The sequence below is a fragment of the Castor canadensis genome, chromosome 3 (assembly GCF_047511655.1).
Source record: "Castor canadensis chromosome 3, mCasCan1.hap1v2, whole genome shotgun sequence".
NCBI classification, from domain to species: Eukaryota; Metazoa; Chordata; class Mammalia; order Rodentia; family Castoridae; genus Castor; species Castor canadensis.
The window spans coordinates 37,736,659-37,759,554 of record NC_133388.1 but is presented as its reverse complement, the minus strand read 5'-3'; the positions used below and the strand labels follow the sequence as shown (position 1 = coordinate 37,759,554).

General features: G+C 48.1%; 1 long non-coding RNA gene across 1 annotated transcript; it reads left to right on the top strand.

Annotated features, from left to right (window-relative positions):
- Nucleotides 1-680: 680 nt before the first annotated feature.
- On the top strand, nucleotides 681-21,484 carry LOC141421278 (uncharacterized). The gene is made up of 3 exons (XR_012445887.1): nucleotides 681-955; nucleotides 17,259-17,930; nucleotides 20,968-21,484. It is a non-coding gene; the product is annotated as an uncharacterized lncRNA (long non-coding RNA).
- Nucleotides 21,485-22,896: the final 1,412 nt, after the last annotated feature.

Here is a 22,896-nt window from a genome sequence, read left to right as displayed (position 1 = left end):
CCAAAGATTCCCTATTCTTCTCACCAGACTTTATTTTTCTCTCAGGTGACACCTGACACATGTATTTGTATTTTGTCATCTCTCTTACTGGGACAAGCCTCCGTCTCCTGCTGCACCCAGCACCTTGAATGGTCCCTTGCTTGTATTTGTTGAATGAATGAAGGAGGCCCCAAGGCCCCTTAGGAACCTAAGGTTCTGGGAGCGGTGCTTCAGACCACTCCCCATCCTTCGTCTGTTCCTAGGCCACAAAGGTGGAAGACCTGTTCAGCTCAGGAAGACTTTAGCTTCCCTTTGGTGGTCAGGTCCCCCCCACCCCCATACACACAGCCTGACAAATGAGAACATGCAGCACGTATCTCTGAACTGAACAAAAATTTCCTATTCTCATTGGCTTTGTTTGTGTGTGTGTGTGTGTGTGCACGTGTGTGTGCATGTGTGTGTAAACTCACATGCTGAAGGCACTCCAGTGCTCTTTCTTGCCACCACCCTGACTCAGCAAGCTGAGGGCAAGAAACAGCTACGTCTCCACTAACGACACTGCTGACTGTGCAGGTCTTACTTCTAGATCCTCAAAACCCTGTCCAGTCCACTGAACATTGTTTAAAATAATAGAGCAGGAAGTCTGTGAATCTCTCCTGAAGCATAGCTCCTTCCCCTGCCCCATACTTCAGCAGCCTGTGTAGGACACCCAAGGGGCCACTCCAGCACATGCAGGGCACTCAGGCCTCCATGGTGATTCCACTGGTTCCACTCTAGTGGATAGGGAGCCTGGCCAGTGGATTGGGGCTGGTGAATCAGAAATGTCCTGCTGATGGCCCTGTGGTCTGAGAGTACAGGGTGGGCATGTGTCCCCTTTCCCTGCTCTCCAACAGAGAATGGTCTCTTTTTATGATTTCATGACTGGCAGCAAGACAGCACCTGTGGTAACTGCATTTTCAGTTCCAAGAACTCCTGGGTGAGTGACTAAGGGGGTTGGCCTGCTGATTTAGTTAGAGATTTTGTCTCACGTTGCTGGATGGGGGGGGTTGAAGAAATAGGCCAAGGGGCAAAAGAGGCAGGGTATGAGCAAAGTCTTTTCATCCAAATCCACTTGGAGTTTCCAGAAAAGGACAAAATGTCTTTAACTGGTCTCTGATCGCCTTAATAAATCCTTCACTAACCTTAGTGACCAAGAAGTTTGGTAGCACGCACCTGTAATGTCATCTGTGCAGGAGGTGGAGGTAGGAAGATCAAGGTCCAAGGCTAACTAGGCAAAAGTGTGAGACCCTATCCGAAAAACAAACTAGAAAGCAAAAGGACTGCAGGCATGGCTTAAGTAGTAAAGCACTTGCTAGCAAGCAGGAAGTCATGAGTTGAATCCCCAGTATCACCAGAAAAAAAGGAAAAGAAAAAGAATGACTATTTCTCCAATGAGAAGCCAAAGAAACAGGCTTAGATAATAAGTTGTACAATTTACTGAGCATCTGTTAAGTGCCAAGAAGTGCCAAGTCATTTAGCTGCTTCTCAGTGGGAGCTGCTCAGTGGGATGTTCTGTAAAAACACAGAGTCAGCAATCCCATGAGGAAATACACACACACACACGCATATATACACACACATATTACATGTATATATACATTACATATACACAACGTATTATATATTAATATGTATAAAATACATATGGAAAATGAGGGGATTGAGGGTTATGACTTTCTGAAGTTCATATAGTTTCTAAATGGTGGCGTCGTGCCCCTTGTCATGGAGAAGGACAGGGACAGGGGTAGTTAATCCTGCCGTCTCTCTGTATGTCACCAGATTTCATTTTGTCCCTCGGGATAAGAATCTATAAAGATTTGGGATCCACATGATTTGGAGTGAAGTAAGCTCTGTGAATGCTTCTCTGGGTCTAATTGTTGAATCTCAAATCCTAGCCTAGAAGATCTTAGAACTCAGATTCTGTTCACTGCCCCTGTGCCACCCCAACACACACACACACACACACAAGTGAGCTGGGGTTGTCCCACAGAGGAAAGCCCAACAACTGCTACTCTGCTCATTCTAGAACCTTCCACAGCTGCATTCCTTACATCCTGGTGACTCCCCAGCATGCAGCCAACTTCATCTCAGAGCTAACAAACTTTTAAGAGTCACCATCAGAAAGTCTCTCACTTACTTCATGGTTTAGGGAAGTGTCTACTTTGAAACACGTATAGGAAGACAGAGCTATCAGTCTTAGCAGGAAATAGGGTTCTTTTTAGAAGAGTTTAGCTAGAAAAAAAGATAGTGAAAGAACAATTTACAGATGAGGTGAGGAAGGCTCAGAGAAGCAACCAGGAATGCTGAGCTCCGTCAGGCTAGCAATGGTGGGAAGTGTTGCCACCCCTGAGCCTAGAGAGCCCAAAGGAGGAAATAGCCTGGCTGGGCCTGGAAAGAGCTGGAACCTGAGAGGAGGCCGCCTGACGGGAGCAGCAGAACTAAGGACACCGCCCCTTCCAGTACCAAGTTACCAAGCAAGAAGGCAGCAGGGGAAGAAAGATGCTTTTGACCTCTGACTTCCTGCCCGTACCTTCACGCTGGCCAAGTCAAAAAGGAAGCCAGAGGCAAATGAAGCTGGTAAGGGTTTTGTTCTTAGCAGGCAGTGCCAAGGGGCACAGAGTAGGGCAGCAAAGAGAGGAGAATGGTCTGAAACAGGAGAACGACAAGGACAGGAGTAGTTAATCCTGCCAGCTGCTCACTTCCCCATGTCCCAGTGGACTATGAGACTCTAGGGAGTAAGAAGTCAAGACCCTCTCAGGAAGGCTGTGGATGTGTGAAACTCAAAACCCTGGTCAAAAGAAAGTTCCTTGACATCTGTACTTTCCACGATGCTTAGTGATGAGGGATAAGTCCTGCTTTTCTGGTGGACACACTTAGGCAGTAGGCATGACTGGCCCGAGCGATGCAGCAAAACATTCCTAGGGAGGGATTCAGACTTTGTATTTCAGAGCTTCAAGGGCAGGGGACATCCTTGCCTCTTAACAATTAGATCAGTAGTCCTCCTACAAACTCTGTTATTGGATTGACTGTTGGAGTAAGAACTGGTTTGGACCTTGATTTGGCAGGGGCAAGACTAAGTTCAGCAAAGGCCCAGAGCGGGCTCTGAGTTGGGTGTTCCACTTCTCAGAGTCTGTGTTCTTTGCTGAGTATTCTGCTATGGGTCGATCTGCTGGAGTAGATATTTCATGAGCAAGAGAAATAGTGAATTGTCTTTTATTCAGTAAAATTGCTGGATAAAGAGAAGAAACCGAGTGACTCTTTTTGTGGTTTGTTGAGATTCCTTGGAAAGCAATCCTGGGAGAGCAGAGTCTATGTCAGAGTGCAAGAGACCAATGCCCACTCCAAGACTTGTATAAACAGAAGCGCTTGCAAGTTGACAGGAGTTATGGAGAGGGAAGCAGTGTTTCCAGTTTAATTCCAAGTCTTTTCCAGCCTTGGCCTTTAGTCTTGAAACAGAGCCAAGCTGATATCCATGGTTTCTGTAAGTCAAGAGGAGACACAATGGGGCAGGGAGAGAGTTGGGGACAATGCTGGGTTTGCATGTTCTGGGTCCATGGAATCCCAGGGACCCACTGCCTGTCTACAAGATGACTACCGTAAAGCTCCTGGACCCTCCTTGTCCTGTGGTCTTGGCCTTGATTTCTATCACTTTGAAGACGCTTCAAAAAGCAATAACCAAAGACAAGCCTCCTTCTAGTCTAGCTGCCTCCACAATGAAATGTAAAGTCACTGTGATTTTACTATTTCTTGTCATCTGATTTTTAATTTAAAAGAAAAAATAAGACTTCCTAAGCCTGGTTATTGCCATCATGTCCTCATGCCTCAGCCTGGATCCCACTTGGCAACTCCTGCCTTTCTAGAACCTGGTCTCAGTCCTTCTGCCCACCAGTCACATGGCCTGTGGAGGTTTGTTCCCAATGTAACTCCTTGCTCTCATTCACCAAAAGGGGAGGCCAGCTTCCAAGTGGCACCTTCAGTTTGCTCCTCTACAAATAGAGTGTTGGAAGCTTGGGGTGGGGCTCAAGTGGTAGAGTGCCTACCTAGCAAGTATACAGGCCTGAGTTCAAAACCCAAATGCCACCAAAAAAAAAAAAAAAATGAAGAAAAGAAAGAGTGTTGGCAGTGCCTCCTTAGTCTTCTGCAGTTGAGAGCAGCCTCTGCTCTGATAGGGTGGCCAGCTCAGTCCATCTGCCTGCTTGTCCAGCCCAGTGCTTTGGGCCTACTTTCCACTGTCCTCACCCTTTTCTTGTTGCACTTGAAGACACAAGTGTTTTCGGAGACTCAGGTTCTCCCAAGGTGGTCTTCTCTCCAGAAGATGCTCCCTACTTCACAAAAATACCATCTCTTCCTTCTTTTCTGTTAAAATTAGTCATTTCTAGAAACTAGATTCAGTCGTAGAGCTCTTTTTGTGGTTGTCATTGCATTTTCTGAAATCTGTCCTCCAATCTTAATCTGAATACCCTGGATCTAGGCAGATTATCCTAAAATCATGAATGATAATTATAATACAGCTATTTATCCATCATTTGTCATTTTCCAGGCATAGTGTGAGGCTCTCTAATTTTCAGTGGCTTGCACAAGATGTTGGGGCTGAGTCTGTCTGACTGTGGAGCTCATTCTTAACTTCTACAGAAGGTTCCTCTCTGCCTTCTGTCTATTCATCTACCTATACCCTGCCCCACAGCAACCCCCACCCAAGCATGTTCAGCGTCTTGGGATCTACTTCCTTAGACATTGCTTGGCCCACCCCTCACCTCTGGGTCCAAGACCCCAAAGCCAATCACCAGTATAGATTGTCTCCATGTGTCGGCTGTACTCAAGAACTCCTACCTATGCCTGGCTTTCACCTATACAGAAGGCCTCTTAATTCTCTTTGACTGCCTTGCTGGGCAGAACCTTGGATGTAGGGTCTGAAACTGTTTTTACTCAGAACACTTCTGACACCAAATGTGTGGGGTTTCTCCTCACACCAATCAAGTCTCCAATTCTCTGAACACCATCTGGGCATATTACAATTCAATTCAGTTCTGACACCAACTGTCCAGAGTTAGCAATGGATCCCCTAGATTTAAGGGCCCAGTTCCACAGATTGCCCCCATGTCAGATTCCAGCCCCAAGTTGCCACCTGTGCTTCTGACCAACCAACTATAAATTTGGGGTTCCTGTATCCCCCTTCTCAGGTTTAATGATTTAGTAGTATAATTCACAGAACTCAGGAAAACAATATAGTTGCTGTTTCTGGTTTATTATAAAGTATCAACTCAAGAACAGCTACATGGCAGAGATGCGTGGGTACCAGGCATGGGGCTGCTTCCATTTCTTCTCCAGGCATGCCATCCTCCCTATACCTCCATATGTGCATTAGCCTAGAAGCTCTCCAAACCCTGTGACTTCCCAGGGTTTAATGGAGACTTCATGGCATAAACAAATTGTTTAAACCATTGGTCACTTATGATTAACTTAATCTTTAGCCTCTCTCCTCTCCCTGGAGGTGAGGGAGTAGGGCTTTAAGTTTCCCCCTTCTGATCATGCATCGGTGTTTCTAGCCACCATCCCCCATTCTGAAGCTACCTAGGGTCCCCCAAGCACCAGTCATCTCATACAAAAGACATTCTTATCACTTTGGGGATTCCTAGAGTTTTGGGTGTTGTGTGCCCATAAAGATGGACCAAATACAGATTTCTTATTATATCACTCACATAAGAACACCAGGATCTGCTCATTTTCCTGACTGCCTCCTCCATGGAGGTAGAACAGGTGTGCAATCTATCTTGGTGCCTATACTTAGAGCCTGTTCTTGATTTAGAAAGTCTGAACCCAAAAGGAACCAGCCTCTTTTAGGGTGACCTGACTCATCCTGAATTCTGAGTGTGGCTCTGTAGAATTGCTGGTGAATGGCAGAGAAGGCACTCAGGGCTCTGACTTTAGACCTTTTCTCTATCTTCATTCACTCCCTGCTGTGGTATAGCTTTATTTGACATCCACCTGCTATCTCCCAAATTGGATCTCTGGCCTGGACCTCTACCCTAAATTTTATAATTGTATAATTAGCTGCCTACTTGACAGTTCCACTGGAATGTCTATTTGGCATATCCAAATGAACATATTCAAAATCAAATTCCAGATTTACCCCCCCTTCAAAGTTCCTCCCTCGCCTCCCTATGTCTGTAAATGGCAACTCCATCCTTTCCATTGTTTAGGCCAAAAATCTTGTAGCCATCCTTGTTTCCTCTGGAATTTTCATAGTCTACAATCAACTTATCAGCAGACTTTGTGGCGATTCTTTCAAAATAAACCCAGCATCCAACTTGTTGGTCGAAGCTACCACCATCTTTTGCCTAGATGATTGAAAGAGCCTCCAGCTGGTTTTTGCTTCCAGCCTTCCCATGCCCCTTCAATCTATTCTCAACACTGCAGCCTGAGCGATTGTATAAAGACATGCCAATCTTGTCAATCTTCTGCTCAAAACTTGCCAGTGGCTTCCAGTCTCACTCGAAGAAAAGACCCGAACTTTCCCAATGACCTACCAAGCTCTGCATGATCTCACCCTAAATCTCTTCCACCTCTTCTTCACTGGGTCTTTCTGCTCTAGGCACACTGGTCTCCCCACTATTCCTCCAACACCCTCATCCTTGTGGATCCCTCTGCCTAACTACAATAGAAAGCTCTATCCCTGTGTCCTCACAGCTGGCTGCCTCACTTCAGGTCTCCCTAAATATCTACCTTATCAGAAAAGTTGTTCCTCACTTCCCTATATAAAAGAGCAACCTCATCTCACCAAGCACTCTCTCTGCCCCCTTCCTTGCTTTATTTTCCCTATAAGCATTTATTTTTATGTTTGTTTATTAAACATCTACCTCATTTTATGCACACACACACACACACATACACACACACACATAAACCTACACATACATACAAACACATATACATGAATAAGGGCAAAGACTGTCCATTTCTCAAAGTTAACACTTAACGCTCTACCTACCATATGTGAGTACTCAGTAAGTACTTATTAAATGAATGAATGAGTCAGAAATGTCCCCAAGGGCATGTTCAAATCAGAGGGACTATTGGGCATACCCACTGCTTTGTAGGACTTTAAGCTGGTCCAGCACTGGGTTCATTTTCATCAGGCAAACTCTTGAAAAACACATTGATCTTCCTGATTTTGTGCTGTGTTTATGTGAAGAGCAGGTTGTCAAAATTGTTGCTGTCTAGGCAGCAGAATGGGGCAATGGCTGTTGGAAGTCATTGCAGAGGGAGGCCAAAGCAATAAATAAATTAATTAAGGAATAAATAGGAGATGAATTAAGTAATTTTCTTCCATAGAAAATGTGACATAGGAGCCTCTATAGAGGTTTCAGAATATGCTGGCAAACCTCACACATGATCTACCAAGAAACCAGATAAAAACATCAAATTTCTCATCTAGGGTCCAGGTCTTAATGCCTTTGGATTACCTCCCTCCTCGAAGGACACATCGATTCATAGGAAAAGGGCCTTTATAAAAATGAACTTTGGAAGCCAAGTTCAGAAGGAGTAAGTCACAGGATCATGAGAACCAAAATCCGGAATGGAGTTGAGGGAAGATAGCCTGGACATGGACGTGGTACCCCAGGTCCACACGCCTTCCAACACATGAAGATGGACAGGAGGAGAGGAGAGTGTGCAGACGAATATCTAATAGATTTGTCTTGTGGCCTCCCCAAGACCTGGTTCTTTGGCGGTATTAGAACATCTAGTGATCTGGGTTGGTTTCACTTAAGCTGTCTGTGTGGCCAGATAAGTTGTGTACCTTATCCTCCCACTCTTAGCACCCTCCCCTCCAGTCCTTTCCATGGTCTGTGAAGAATAGAAGTAAGACACAAAGGAGAGCCCAGAAATGCTCCTGGAAGTCTGATGCCAGCTTCAGCCCTCCCAGCTTTCCTTGTTGGTGAGACCACCACCAATTTCCCTGTGCACAGATGGTCTTACTCATCTCGAAAATTCAAGGGTCTGAAGACAAGTTACTTCTGAGCTTCCCAGAAGCCCTGAGTCTTGTGTTTCATGTCCCCTGTCCAGCTGCTTCCAAATGGCCAAACTTGTACTACCACCCACAGAGATAGAGGTCCTGCCAGAATGAGTGGAGGAGGGACCTCTTCACTTCTCAGAAAATGAACTGGGGAGGCTCAGAGATGTCTTTCACTCCTGGAGCCCAGGATTTAACAAAGGTCTGTTTAACCAAAGGAATAGCACCAGCCTGGGTTTCTCTTTAACTACATCCTGGAAAGCCAGGTCAAGGTGTATAAACATATACTGTGTGTGTGCACTTAAAAAATGATCCCTTGCTTGTCTGGAATCCAAATGTCATTAGGTGTCTGTTTTTAGCCAGCAACTCTATTTGCATGGTTCCTGAACATACAAGACACTCCCAAATCAGCCTGCACATAGCAGGGCCTGCTGCCCCCATCCCTGATCACCACCCACATCCTGCCTTCCTAGGAGGCCAGCTGGCCGCACTGCCAGAGCACCCAGGGAAAAGAATGGAAGGGAGAAAATGCTCCCAGCACACCAAGGCCAAGTCAGGTCCAGCCTCATCATGCCTCCAAGGCCAGCATTGGCTCACAGCTCTATGAAGGGCCTTGTCACAGAAATCTGCCTTAGGAGGAGGCATGGGAGAGACAGTGCCAGAGAGTGGAAGAGGGAGGCTGAGCAGGGAAAGAGCCTGCAGGGCCAGAGTGGTGCTCTGAGGGGGACCCTTGAAAGCTGCCCCCCTGAGCTCCACCAGAGTAACCACTTGGCCTATGGGCCTGAGACCTTTGTCCACTATCTGTGGACAAAACAGGGCCAGAGCTCCCTGCTCCCCTTATTTCCTCCTTCAGTGTGTCTCCTCTCCTCTGGCAGTCGGTGTCCTAAACATTCTGGGGGGTAGAAGCCTCACCAAAGAGGCCCTGCCTCTTTGCCCCACTGCTCTGCCCCACCTTTTCACCTCTTGCTCACTCTGCAGCAGCACACAGCTGGTCTCCAGGGTTCATGTCTCATCGTTGCCTGTTATTACTGTGTGACCTTGAACTCATTAGTGCTCTGTACCTCAATTTTCTCATCTGTATGTGGGGTTGTTGTGGGGGTTAAGGAGTTATTAGGTAGGAAGTGTTTAGGCCAGAGACAAGCATGGAGTGGTACTGTTATATATGTGGGGATTTTTCTGCCTTTTCTTTTTGGCCCTCTGAACTGTTTTCTCCATCCTCTCCCTGTTTCTGTTCTTAGTTCTAGCACCTTCTTGGCTCCTCTGCTGTCCCTGGTACACATACCTTAACCTCCCCTCTCCCTGCCTGCTCTCTTGGCACCCGTGATAGTGTGCTCACCTTCATTTCTTCTCCCATCTTTTCTCCCAAGATTCTCACTATGGTTCTATTCTCAACCCTCTGGCACTCTTTTTCCCTTGGAGATCTCAGGTGATAGACAGGAGGACCGAGAGTGTGCACAGTCTCTGCTTTGGATGTGCACAGACTGTTCTTGAAGAATCAGAAGCAACTGCGTTTTGTGGTCATCCGTGGAGAAGGGCAGTCGGGGCTCAGAAGGGCAAGGGAGCTGCTGCTTTTTGCTTTTTACCCTTATGGATGAATTGATTTTTTTCTACCAGCATTAATTACTTTACAATAGTAATTACAGCAATGATGTCAAGTTTTTAAAAAGGGATAGAATATTTCTGTCTGAGTTCTCAAGCCTTCTTTATTGAGTAGTTTGCCTTTAAGATGGGGTGGAGAGAGGCATTCAAAGTGTTACAGGCAATCCAAGCAAAAATAGAGCAGGAGACCCTGAAAGGAATGAGGCTTCGGTGTCTGCAACAAAATTTCAGGCCTCGGCTGGTGGAGGCAAAGGACATGGTGGGGAGTGGATGCTTTGGCTGGGGAGATAGTCCAGGCTCCATCAATATCACGCGGGAACCCATTCTGCTTCACCATGCCTGCAGAGGGACCTACGCCTTATGAAGTTGGGAGTGTGCAGGGTTCTGCCAGTCTCCTGGGACTGGCTGGGGGCAGGGGATGATTTTAAGGCACTGCAGGCCCTGTGTCTCACCAAGGCATTGGGTCCTTTGAGCTCATCCATCACGTTTGCCTGAAGGCCAGCAGGCCTGCAGGAGTGGGTGAAGCTCTTCAGAGGCATGGTAACCCTTGATAGTGCTATAAGTGGGAACAAGTTTGAAAATGGGTTAGAAAAAATAGACCGACCCTGCAATATTTTGGGGTTCAGGGAAGAGTGCAATGGAGACTGGCTTTCATATGTCCAAATATTTGAAAGTTACAAATAAAGCCAATGAACTACTAAATTCATGTTTTCTCTTCCCACATTGGTAAGCCCATCTTCATGATATCCCAAGGGCCAAGTTTAAATTTAGAATTTGGACTTGTCAGTTTCACACTGGACTTGGTGATCTAAGGAGAGCCAGCCATAGGCTGGCTTCAGATCCTGACTCCATGTAGCACTAGGAAGGGCCGTGAGCACACGGGTGTGGACACAGACCACCTGTCCAAATTCTAACTGCCCCCACATCATCCCTGGGACATCCACGAAGGCCTACGGGTATGCACACCAGACCATGGGCCCATCTCCTTGGTGGGACAGACCTGGTTAGAGGCCTATGCCACCCTTGGGATTAGGCTCAGGAATTTGGCCAGAGAATTACAGAATCTGAGTACTTCATCAGAAAGGCCTGTGTAGATACTTTGCCTGTGGCCAGGCTGTGGCTGGAGGTAAGCCAGAGCAAACCCCTAACACTAGGGCCATAGCACGGGCCACTCTCATCACCAGACCAGGGCCAGGGCCCTGTGGGCATGGGGGCAGCCAATGAAAACTCCGGGGAGGAGTGCCGGCATTTCCTAGAAAAGCCCTCATGATGCCCAGATGCCTCTCTACTGCTGAGGCTTGGTGTCTGCCTGCCACCTTGTACCTTGGGGTCACACAGGTGTTACCGTCTCATGCTCCCGAAACAGCAAAGAGCTTGTTTTCCTCCTCTCACACTCCCTAACTCTAGTCCCTACCAACCTGTGCCACTTGGCTGGCCTCCTTGGCAGAAAGGTGACAAAAGGACAGGTCTCTAGAGTCAGATCTCTGAGCTGCCACTGGAATCTGAAGCCTCCTTGGGGCCACCTGAGCCAAAGGCTCACAGTCCTGTTTTCCAGTCACTGACCTTGTTCCCTTTCACTTCTTCTGGCTTTGAGTTGGTGGGTATCAAATCAAAGCAGATTTGTTTATCTTAAAAGAAGGAGCTGTTGCAAACCTTTCTTCTCCCCTACACTTACTCTCCAGACACATGGCCTGGACCTTCCTTCGCAAGAGAACCTCACCTACCTACAGTCCTCAGTGTCCTACCAGGTTTCAGCCAGTTCACCTCCTCCACAGACTCTTCCCTTCCCCCCTATACCTGCTCACCTGCCCCTACTCAGATGTTCTTATTTCTATTCAAATGCCTTTTATCCTTCAAGCCCACTTGAAACCTCACTTCCATGAAAGGGTCTAGCACATCCCTTAATCCTCCTCCTGCTTTATCACCCTGTTTGTTGGCCACCTGCACCCCACATTTGGCCCACGAATGACAGTCTTTTTAGTACTTTGAACCAGATGGCATTCTTACTCCTTCCTTGTTGCCTAAAACTCATAGAACCAGTAAAGGTCTTAAAGACCACCTAGTCCAGTCTTCATTTTCTGCAGCAAGAGAGAGGAAGGTTTTGTAATTTACTTTGGCTGAAACTCTGGGTTTGGTAGAGCTGGGCACAACCCAAATTACATTCAACTTCTTGACTTGCCCTTGACTTCTGCTGCCTCCTCCATGGAGTCGGTCCACCCACAGGATGGGTCATCAAGAAGGGCAACCATGTGACATACTCATCACCTGGGCAAACCATGACTTTCCCTTTCTTAGCAGGATCTCACCTATGTGTACTCTGTTTTTCTATTTCGTTGCATTTTAATAACCACCATGAAAAAACAAGTCATTAATAGAGGTCACCCATATTTTCCCAGACCAGCTTCCATTCCCTGCTGCCTTTCCATGAGGAATTTCAGGAACTCCCTTTTCTTCAGAGGGAATAAGCCTATCCCTGTTCCCCATGGTAGTGAGGCCAGCTCCTTTTGCTGCCAATGCCCATGACCCTTTGCATCTTCACTTTTGGAGCACAGAGCTTCCTAGCATTCGTAGCCCCCTGGAGACCACCAAGAAGCCCCAGGTGGAAGGCTGGTGGAGGATGGCAAGAAGGGGACTGACTGAGCAACCAAGGAGTAGCTCAAGGAAGGGTCTGAGTTCAACTCCAGCTTTAACAGAGGGTGGAATATAGTAAAAGACCACCTGGTGGCCAGAGAGCAGGCAGGGGCAAGGACAGAATGGCTGGACTACAGCAAGGTCCCTAATACTAAGTAAACTCCCTGATTCAAAATCTGCCAGAACAGGGCAGAGCAAATGTTCATTTTTCCTCCCTCCCTTCCTGGTTGTCCTGCTCAGTGCAAGGAAGAAAAACAGAATAATGAGCCACGTTGGAGAGTGTCACCCGAGCAGCTCCGGAAAGACGTGGGCAGACGCCTGGCTGAGTGGCTGACTTTCTCTGTTTCTGGTAGAGATTTTATAAATATTCGGGGAGTATGATCTGAGTCTGTTGGTTGAGAGACAGCAGAGCTGCAGAGGGGGAGCTAACACAGCCTGCGGGGGTTCTTGGTGCTCTCCAAGGCCTGCTTTTCATTAGTGTCACCAAGGCAACGGCTCATCTTCTGCAGATCTCATCACAGCCTGCAGAGCATCCACGGCAGGGTCCACTTTCTTCCTCTTTGTGAAACTTCTGTGTTACCTTCCTCCAAGCCCCTGACCCTCACTCTGGCACCTCCTCACCTGTGCAAGAGAGGATAGCTAAAGCAGGGAGAAAAACTCAATGACAACTTTCTGAGGCTGGTGGATGTGAAGAGGCACAGCTATGATGGTTCTGTTGCAAAGGGCCACCATTTGCCCTGGGACTGTTCAGACCTGGGGAGTCAGGAGCCCTGAGTAAGCAGCACTCTTGCTCTGGCTCCTCCTCTGTGCGCACACCCATCCTTGACTCCTGTAAACCATCCCCTCCCGCCCCACCACACAAACTTTCCTTTCCACAGACACATTTACTTTTAACCAAAGCAACTGCTTGCAGCACTCCCCAGAAACAGCCTCCCTGGTCATTGTGTGACCAGGGTCATTGCGTGATCAGCTCCAGATGCTTGTGGAAGCAGGAGCCCTCGTGTGGCTCTGGTTTGAACCAGGGTGTCCAGTGGGTTCTAAAACTGTATTGGGGAGGTGGAAGCAAGGCAGACCAGGTTAGGGATAAAGGGAGACCCGTGTTAGCAAAGCAATGTAAGAGTGGCCAAGTCAACCTAAGGAGAAGAGTCAGTTACATGACCTGCTGGCCGGGTGGAGATGGTGCACCCAGAGCTTGCTTGGCAGATACTCCCCTTCTTGGCACTTACCAGTGAACTCTAGTTACCCTGCGAAAAGCCAGCTCCCTCTAGCTGAGAGCTCTGTGGGGCCAGCAGCCAGAGTCCTGCTTTCTGCTATATGCCAGTATCCAGCCCAGCGTCTGAGCACAAACGGCTCCCACTGATGTGTGTTGCAAGAGGGCTCCGCTCTGCTGAAGCAAAGGAGGACAGGAGAATCATCGGGGTGTTGCAGGGGCCGGGGTGAGGTTTTCTGGGTCATCTTTCTAGTTTGGCTTTGTGCTGAGGAACAAACCTGAGCCCCGGCCTCTCCCAGCCCAGCCCCTCCTTTCTGTGGAATGCAGATTGTCCCAGTCCTCCAGAAAGATTTGTACTCTGAGACCAGGGGCAAGCCCTGGGGAAATGGAACTGCAAAACCAGAGATCTGCCCCTTAGCTTTAAGCAGAAAGGAATCAGGAGTCCCACTGATCTGGGCTCACACAAAACGGCACCTGGCCTTCTTCCTTCTTGTTCCCACTTTTCCCACTGAGATTGGAGAAGAGAACTCTTAATTCCTCTGATGGCCTGTGGAGGAAATTCCCCTCAGCACCCTATGAGGGAGATTTCATTGCATGGTTCCTCTGAGACATAGAACCATATCAAAGTCTTATCCTAGCCCCCTGGGGAGCAACTGTCTTGCACCATGGGCTCATGGAAGCAAGCCCCTGACAGCCTTTGCGAGTGTGATTAGCTGCACAGCAGAGTTGACTGGGCTGCCTGGTCTGGCTTTTCAGTCCCTCCTAGCTTCCTGGTGGGGAAGCTGTATTGAAGAGGCAGGGAAATGCCAGCTGGAATGGCCCTAAGCAGAGTGAGTTAAAAAAAGCAGAGTGGGTCCATGAACCTGCAGCATGCTTGTTGCAGACACAGGATCTCAGGCCCCTAGGGAATCAGGGAATGTGTTTTCACAAGCTGGCCAGGTGACACGAGGCATGTTAGAGTCTGAGGCACAGCAGAGCACAGGGAAGAACCTACAGTGGATTCTAATTCCAGCTGTACACTCAGTAACTATGTGACTTCAGATAAGTTAAGCCCTTTCTCTGAGGCTCAGTTTCCTCCCCTTTAAAGCAGAGGTGCTGTTACCTACCATAAAGGTAGGGTTGACATGAGGGAGGGGTCCAGTGCCAGCAGCTTCCACCCTAGTGAATGGTAACAGCATTGTTCAGAACATCAATATCCTTCACTTCCCCAAAGCAGCTGCCCAGATGATGGGGCCTCTGCCAGTCCTCTGGCTACTTCATTTTTGTATTTTCTTGGGGATTTATAGTCCCCTGACTGTGAACCCTGCCACTAACAGTGGTAGCCTTTCATCCCCAGTACCCCCCATGTGAAATAAGAGTCCCAGGCCCTGGGAGGGGGCCAAGCTGTCTAATGTAGGATGAATAGCTGCGTGAAAGGACGTGACAAGGTCTGAGGAGGTGTTCTAGGAAGAAGAGCCTTTGTAATGGGGCCTTATGGAACCTCCATCATTCCCCACAAGCAAATAGTATAGGGTCTGGTTTTCATTTCTTTCTACGTGTTTCCTTTTGAGATAGAGGATTCTGTTGTCATGGGTGGGGGGTGGAGTTGGAGTTTAACACACTTCCCTTTGTTTGGGCCGGCATGTTCTGTAGCTGTGGTTTCCTCTGCAGGCCCAGGCAGGAGCATGGGGATGGCCCAGCTATGAGGGTGTGCAGGGGCCTTAAGATCTCTGTGAATACTGGGCTGATTTTGGAAAGGTGCTTTCCCCCATGGTGCTTGGCTGAAGCTGTTTTGCAAATTAGTTTTGTGGCAGGAAGGAGGGGCAACCATCTGGGTGCTCCTTGGAATCTACTGGCCAGGTGACCTGGGGAGCCTCACCAAGCCTCAATTTCCCTCGAGGATGGTAACACTAAGACAGAACTTCTCTGAAGATGGTCATGCACATCTCCACCCATTCAGGGTGTGACAGATTTACTGGAGGATTTAATGTGGTGATATTTTCAAGAAATGTAGTACAGAGAATGCTATAAGGTCAATAGGCTGTAGCTGCCATTTGGATGGTTGTTAGAAGAGGTCAGTCTGGAGAGTTGGCCTACGCAGAAAGCACAAATAAGAGAGTGGCCTACATTTGCAAACAGCAAGCACAGACTCCCTGCTCTGTGCAGGCCAGCAACTCCCCCTCCCTGGCTTCACTTTTTCTTTCTTTAGCTGCAGGAGTTGAGACATGTGGCTTACTAGGCTACCAGTGAGTTAGGACTTTAAACAAATACACACTCAAAACTGCTGTCACATCAGACCCCTCCCTCTCCTGCCAGGAGCCAGGATGGCTGTGCTCTGGAGAAGGTAGACCTCCTCTGCACGTCTGCAGTCCCAGGGGCCTGAGCTGGGGACCAGGGTAGTCCTGATCCAGCACAGACTCTCCTCTTCCTGGGTTTGTTAGAAGCCTGACCGGCTGGGAGTCTTATGACTTCAACAGATGTTTCTGCTTAAGGAGCCCTGGCATCTTTACGGCCTGTTTTTTCCATTCTTGCCTCTCTTCCTCTGTCCCAGCATCCCTGAGCACAATTTGGACTTCATTTTCTTTCTAATGGTTACAGGGATAGACAGAACTTTTTTTCCCTCTTTTTCAGCATTTTTCTTTTTCCTTAGCTGTTCAAGTCACACACCCGTGTGTGTGCACACACAGATTCCACACGCATTTAGATCTATGTTTATGGTGTGAATTTTTAATATTGTCAACATTTTTTTTATTCCTGTGGACTTAGCCCCATTTCAAAGTCTCCTTCCCCACTTCCACCCACAATTCCCATTCTTCCCTGCCTGTTCCCCCCGACAGGTGACCCTGGGAGTTGAGTGGGGGTGTCCACACAGACGCTAATTTTAAAGCTTGTGCTGGTCTTGGCCTCCAGCCTGTCCTACCAGCAAAACATGAAAAGCCTTGCTGTCTGCCAGGTGCCATGTGCTCAGGGGAGTTTGGGCCACTGGATTGAGTGAGAACCCTCCTCAAACTCTGCCCAGACAGCCTGCCTACCTAGGCTCAGGGCGGGGGGGGGGGTGGCGGGGGCCCAAGTTGACAGTTGTTAAAAAATGGAACCAGTTTCTTCCACAGGCAAGTCATAGGCTCAAAACCAGTCAGGCCACTCCTCAGATGACACCTGTAATTCCCCCCAGCCTGCCAACATGGCAGGGTGTTCCCAGTCGGTTCCCCTAAGGGGTTTAGCGTGACCTGTCCCACGACCTCAGGTCTTCAGTTTATGGTCTGTGTATGCCTGGGGCCGAGGCCTCTTTATTGTGTGCCAAGACTGAGAAGAGGATTGGAATTTCTCCTCTGGGCTTCCACTGAGGGTCTAAACAGATCTACCTGGAGTTCTAAATCTTGACATCATCTGGCTGCCTTGCCTGAGGATAGACCTGTTGTCTGTTACAGGCCAGCTGTCAGATCCCAACTTCTCTGTCTCTCACATCCTTTCTGCAAATGCTGGCTCACCTCTCAGGGGATTTTCAGACTTGAGCTAACTGTTCCACACTGTCCAGACCCGTCCTAATGCTGACTATGGGGGACAGGAAGCGTGATGGTCTTTAGGGTGTCCACTTTCAGTCAGTGCCTTCACCATGGAGGCCTTTCCTGATGGTTGGGCCATGCTCTCTGAAGTACTCACTAGGCAACTGCCTCCACCTCAGAAGGGCCAGTGGTCACTGTCCTCTGCCCTGCTCCTTTCTGTGGTGCTGCCACACATATCTCACCCATGATCCTCTCTTCAATTCTTCCTACCTAAACATGTTAAAACTCTGGTTTTTCTTTTGTCCAGGTTTTGGAGGTTGAGTTGTGACCCCCTCACCAACTTGAAGAGGTTGTTTGGCAAAGGCAGCCTGGAAAAATGGATCAGATTCCCAATAGCCTAATGTCACACACACAAGGACAGAGGGAAGTGGGTCTGGAGGAGGACTCAGAAGTAAGAGAAGAAGTGTGACAGTACCAAGTATCTCTCAGGCTGTTGCTGAGGCCTGCGGGTTCCTGCTACCATGTAGGGCCCTGGCTTTACTGGGCAGGTCTTCAGGGACCTGGAATGGACATTGGACTTGCAAGCCTGAGCCCTTGGGATGTGGAAGTGATTGGTGGCCACCTGGATGCCCCGCACAGACTATGTCACACCCCTTCTCTTCATTTATTACTGGATCCTACAATAGGAACAGAGTATGGGAACCAGCTTCACCACCTAGATGGTGTGAAGGCAGCCCACACTTGGGTGACAAGTGACTTTCAGAGAGTCAAAGGGAAGTATTCCATGTCCTCTGAAGTTCTTAATTCCTGAAGGATCTGACCACCTGTTCCTTCCAGATGACTGAGTCCCCTCAATGTCAGGAATGAGGTGTGCATGCTTTCCAAGACTTAAAGCACCAACACCCTCTCTGCCATCAGGAGGCCCTGATTCAAGGGCTGGAAGAGAGATGGCTGAATTGCACGGTCAATGTGAAAGGAGGTACAGAACTGTGTGCTGTGAGTTGTTTGAGAGTGAGTTTGTGAGTATGTGTATGAGTAGAGAGAGAGGAACCTGTTTCAGGAGGAGTACCGAATGGCCAAAATGCTTCAAACATAGGCATCTCAGCTTTAAAATAGAAGCATTATGGCAAGTGAGGTGGCTCACACCTGTAATCCTAGCTACTTGAGAGACTGAGACAGACAGGATTACACTCCCAAGCTAGCCAAGACAGTAAGTTCATGAAACCCATCTCAACCAATGACCAGGCACAGTGGCCATACTTGTCATCTTAGCTACACAGGCAAGCACAGATAGAAGGATCTGATCCAGACTGGCCCCAGGCATGAGGTGAGACCCTATTTCAAAAACAACTAACCCCAAAAGGCCTGGCATCTGCTTCAAGGGGTAGAGTGTCTGCCTAGCAAGCACAAGTCCCTGAGTTCAACCCCTAGTTATGACAAAACAAATAAATAAATAAAATGGAAACAATTATTAATACTAATACAATTTCTGCAGTCATTGATTGAGATGTTTGTGCTGGATGCACAACTGTGCACACACTGTCCCATTTAATTCTCAAGAAAACCTGTGAGGTACAAGTTCTGAAAAGTTAGTTCAGTTGACAAAGATCATAGCTACGACGAGTGTCAGGGCCCAATGCCTTCAGCAAGACGTTCCTTCACCATGCGTGGTGAGAACCATAGCACCTGCTATCAGAGTAACTCCTGGTCCTTACTGGGCATGCACCGTGTGTCAGGCACTATTCTAAGTGCTTTGCATAGAGTCACTTAATTAATCCTCACAAAACTGTGTATTTGCTGTTACTACCTCATTGTATTGATGAGGAAACTGAGGCCCAGAGCAGTTGGCCATTGATTTCCTTCAGCAAGTGTCATTGGATCACCTCCTGTACGTGAGCCCTGCACCAGGGCTCTGTGGGATACAGAGTTGAGGGACATTATTCTCGTCTTCTGGGACCCTGGCCAAGGCCACTGGACTGGGTTCAGGGTAGGACTCCAGGTCTGGAGATGGGAGATAGAAATAACCTAGTGAAAGCTAGGGAGATGAGCACCTCATGGGGTCTCCAGAGAGGGATCCAGTCACAGGAGCAAGACAGATCCTACCATCAGACTGGGCCAGAAGCAGGGTTAATTAAACTGGAGTCATTTTATGCCTGCCTGCAGAACTCCAGAACCAGGCGATCAGGTTCAAATTTTTCACTCTAAGACTGGGCACAGAGGCTCACACCTATAATCCCGGCTATCCAGGAGTCAGTCATTGGGAACACTGAGATTTTTAGTGAGACCCCCATCTCAATAAATAAGCCAGAAGTGGAGGTGCATGCCTGCAATTCCAGCTATACAGGAGGCATAGATAGGAGAATCATAGTCCAAGGTCTACCTGGACAAAATGTATGAGACTCTATCTGAAAAATAACTAAAGCTAAAAGGGCTGGTGGCATGGTTCAAGTGGTAGAGCACTTACCTAGCAAGCAGGAAGCCCTGAGTTCAAACCTCAGTACTGCCCCCCACAAAAAAAGAAATCCTTACTCCATCACTCTTCAGCTGTGTGATGATTTCAGCATCTCATCTATGAAGCAGAATCCACTCCATGGTTTGCAGTGAGGGCCAAATAAGCTAACACATGAGGTACCCTTAAGCAGGGCCTGGCCCATGGACCCTCGAACTCTGGTCAGCCTCTCATAACTTTGAGTGCATCCTCTTGAGGGGCAAATGATGCAGGCAGGAGCCAAACGATTGCTGTGGTAGGGAAAGGAAAACTAGCAGGAACTGGTTAGAGTCTGTTCTTAGGCGAGGTGGGGAGGGACAGATGAAGTCTAATTGGACAGAGAGGGGCAGAGGGGTAAAAGTTTGGCAGACAGGCATAGGTTCTCCCTTCTCCATCACCAGAGGCCAAGTTTGAAGTGCTGGGCGTCTGGGCTGCATAGAAGTGGGCTGGCTTTATTGTGGCGCCACTGTTGTCCAATTATGGACCTGGAGGGGCTTCCCTGTCTCTGCACAGCTCCTCTGGCTCTCAGGACAGGAATATTGATCTCTTCCCAGCAGCCCTCTGTAAACTGCCCAACCCTAGCCTCGGGCTTGGAAGAGACGGGGGTGGTGGGTGGGGCGATGGACAGTGGCCATAAATCTTTCCTGGGAGAGGAGACGGCTGACTCGGCTCAGAAAGAATTCTTTCCAACCCCCAGAAGACCCCTCAGCCAGCAGCTTGGGAAAGGAATGGCTCACTGGGGTGCTGGGTTTGTGTACATGGGACTGTCAGACAAGGCAGGGGTGTCTGGTGACATATTAGAGCAGCTGAGAATGAGGACGACCTTTTGGAGGTGGGACAAAAATGCTGGCCTGAAGGGAGTGTTGTGACCCTCTCCCAGAAACCCCATTATACTCTGTGTGTGTGTGTGTGTGTGTGTGTGTGTGTGTGTGTGTGAAAGAGAGAGATGCTTGAGTGTGCACTCGCCAGTTTTCTTTCTCAGCAATGCTTTTTGCACACTTCCCATTCCAGTGCCCTTGAACTCATTCTGTCCCCACTAAGTCTTCCTCTTCCATCCTCTTTTGGAAGAGAAAGACAAAGAATTTCTTAGTGTTCTCCTGCAATGTCTTCCTAGGGATGTGATGGGGTGGGAATGAGAAGGGGTTAAGGGGGTGGGAGGCTGCTGTTAAGCTGCCCCACCCAGACCCCACATCTCAGGCACACAGCCCCTGTCCTTCCACCCCGGAATGCATTTCCTGTCTGGCAAGGAACAGGGATGTGGACGCAGGAGTGGGATAAGGCACGTCCTCTCCCATGGGGCAGCTTGAGTTTCTTGAGGGTGAACTGAACTGGGGATCTGCAGCCTAGATTCTTCCTACATTCTCCAGTGAGAGAGCGCAGTGCAGTGAGCTCATGCACCCCCTCTCTGTCTAGGCAAACCACAGCTCCTCCTGCGTGCTGGGACCCTGGGTCTTTGATTCTGTCCCCTTCTAATGATTCACTCTATTGGAGCAGATCAGTGGCAGAGAAATTCTTTTTTTTTTGGCAGGACTGGGGTTTGAACTCAGAGAAATTCTTAAACACGGAAAATGATTCAGAAATGATCCACTCTACAATGCACACTTCAGTTGCCCCTCCATATGGACTTGCTAAGTTCCACTGCTATGACATGGAGTTTGCCTTTCCTGTAGAAGAGATGGCTGGGGCCAAAGGAGGTCAGTCAGGGGAACTTCTTTTGTCTGCACGAACATATCTATGAATAAAATCCCACTAAATTGAGTTCCACTGTCTTTTACATTGGTGGGCGTCTCTGTGGCATTAAAAGCACATTGGGGCGGCTGCTAGCTTGAATAGATTAAATTTGTCCTTGTGTTCTGAGCAATGGCTGTGAAGTCTCTTTGGCCTCCGAAGTGACCAGTGACTTTTGAGGAAGGGCTAAGTGACTTATGACAGAACAATGGAGCAGCCTGAGTTGATCTCCCCAATGTCTACTTCATGTAATTTATAATGGCAAAAATAACAGACACAAGCTAAAAATGTTCACAACCATATGGTATTAGTTAATGTCTGTGAAATGGAATACTAGACGGTCATTAAAATTATGTGTCAGAATAGGGTTGGGGCTTGGCTCAAGTGGTAGAGAGCTAACAAGCTCAAGGTCCTGAGTTCAAACTCCAAGACCACCAAGAAAAAAATTATGTATCAGAAGAACACTTACTCTGATGGGAAAATATTCACAATCTATCATTAAACGGAAAAGCAGACTGTAGAGCACTTTGCTTAGAATATAGCAGTTGTGCAAGAAAAAAGTATCGTGCACATTTTCACTGGAAATATATGTATAAAAGTGTCAACAGTGCTGTCTCTGGGTAATAAGCTTGTGCTTGACTTTTAACTCTTTTGGGGAAATTGTCTCTAGTTTTTTCCAAGTTTCTCCCATGAACATCTATTTTCCAAACTCAGGGGAAAATTTCATCAAAGAAAGATTCTCTAGGGACTGGCAGATGTGTTCCCTGTGTCTTTTCCCAGGTATTTTCTCCTCTTGATTTTGGAGAGTTGAATTCCCCAGCCCTTCTCACTACAGACCCTTGGAAGGAGGACAGAGAATATCTTCAACAACATCACCAAGGGGACTGTCTCACTGCCACTAACACGTGGAAAGGTCTCATTTCTACCTGACTTGAATCCAACCTACTTTTTAAATCAGTAATGAGCATCTCTAAGGGGTCCTGAGTACATTTTTCAGAAGGGGTTTGCAGAGGACAAACTTTGACAGCCCCTCAGGGTGACTCAAACACAAGTGTGGTTCCTCCCTTCTCTTGGGCCTTCTCACGGTACCCTACCCTCAGAGCTCTGAAACGCTGCTGTCGCTGTGAGAAATAAAGGGACCGGGGAGAACAATGGCCCTTCTCCTTTTGAGGAAGGATGATGAAGGGAACTGGAGAGAACAAAACCGCAGGACAAGGACAATCCAGCTTTGTCCATCTAGTTCATAGGATGGCGTTCCCCATGGAGTGGAGCCCAAGTGGATGAGGGGAGTAATGAATGAGTTCACAGAAGGGAACAGTCAGGCCACTGTAAAATCTGCTGCAGAGTAGACAGGCCCCCGTGCGTACTGTTTCTGTCACAGATTTTAAAGAACCATCTAGCTTTCAGCTGCACTTCATCGCCACCTCCTTCTGAAGTGATATCAAGATTGTGTCTCTTCTTACCATGGGGAAATGGCACCACAATGTTCCAGCTGTCCTGAAGTCACTAATCCATCACTGGCAGCTCTTGGCAGTGGGGAATGCAGCTGTCCTCCTGGTCCAAGAGTCTAGCCACTCACCTCTGCTGCTCCAGGAGTGCCATGTTACCTAATTCTGGTGCATGGTCAGATGGTGGCTTTTCTCGGTCAGCTCATCCTTGGAAAATTCATTTCCCTGTTGTATTGGAAAATTCCTCTTATGCTTGTAATTGCACACATCAGGAGACCAAG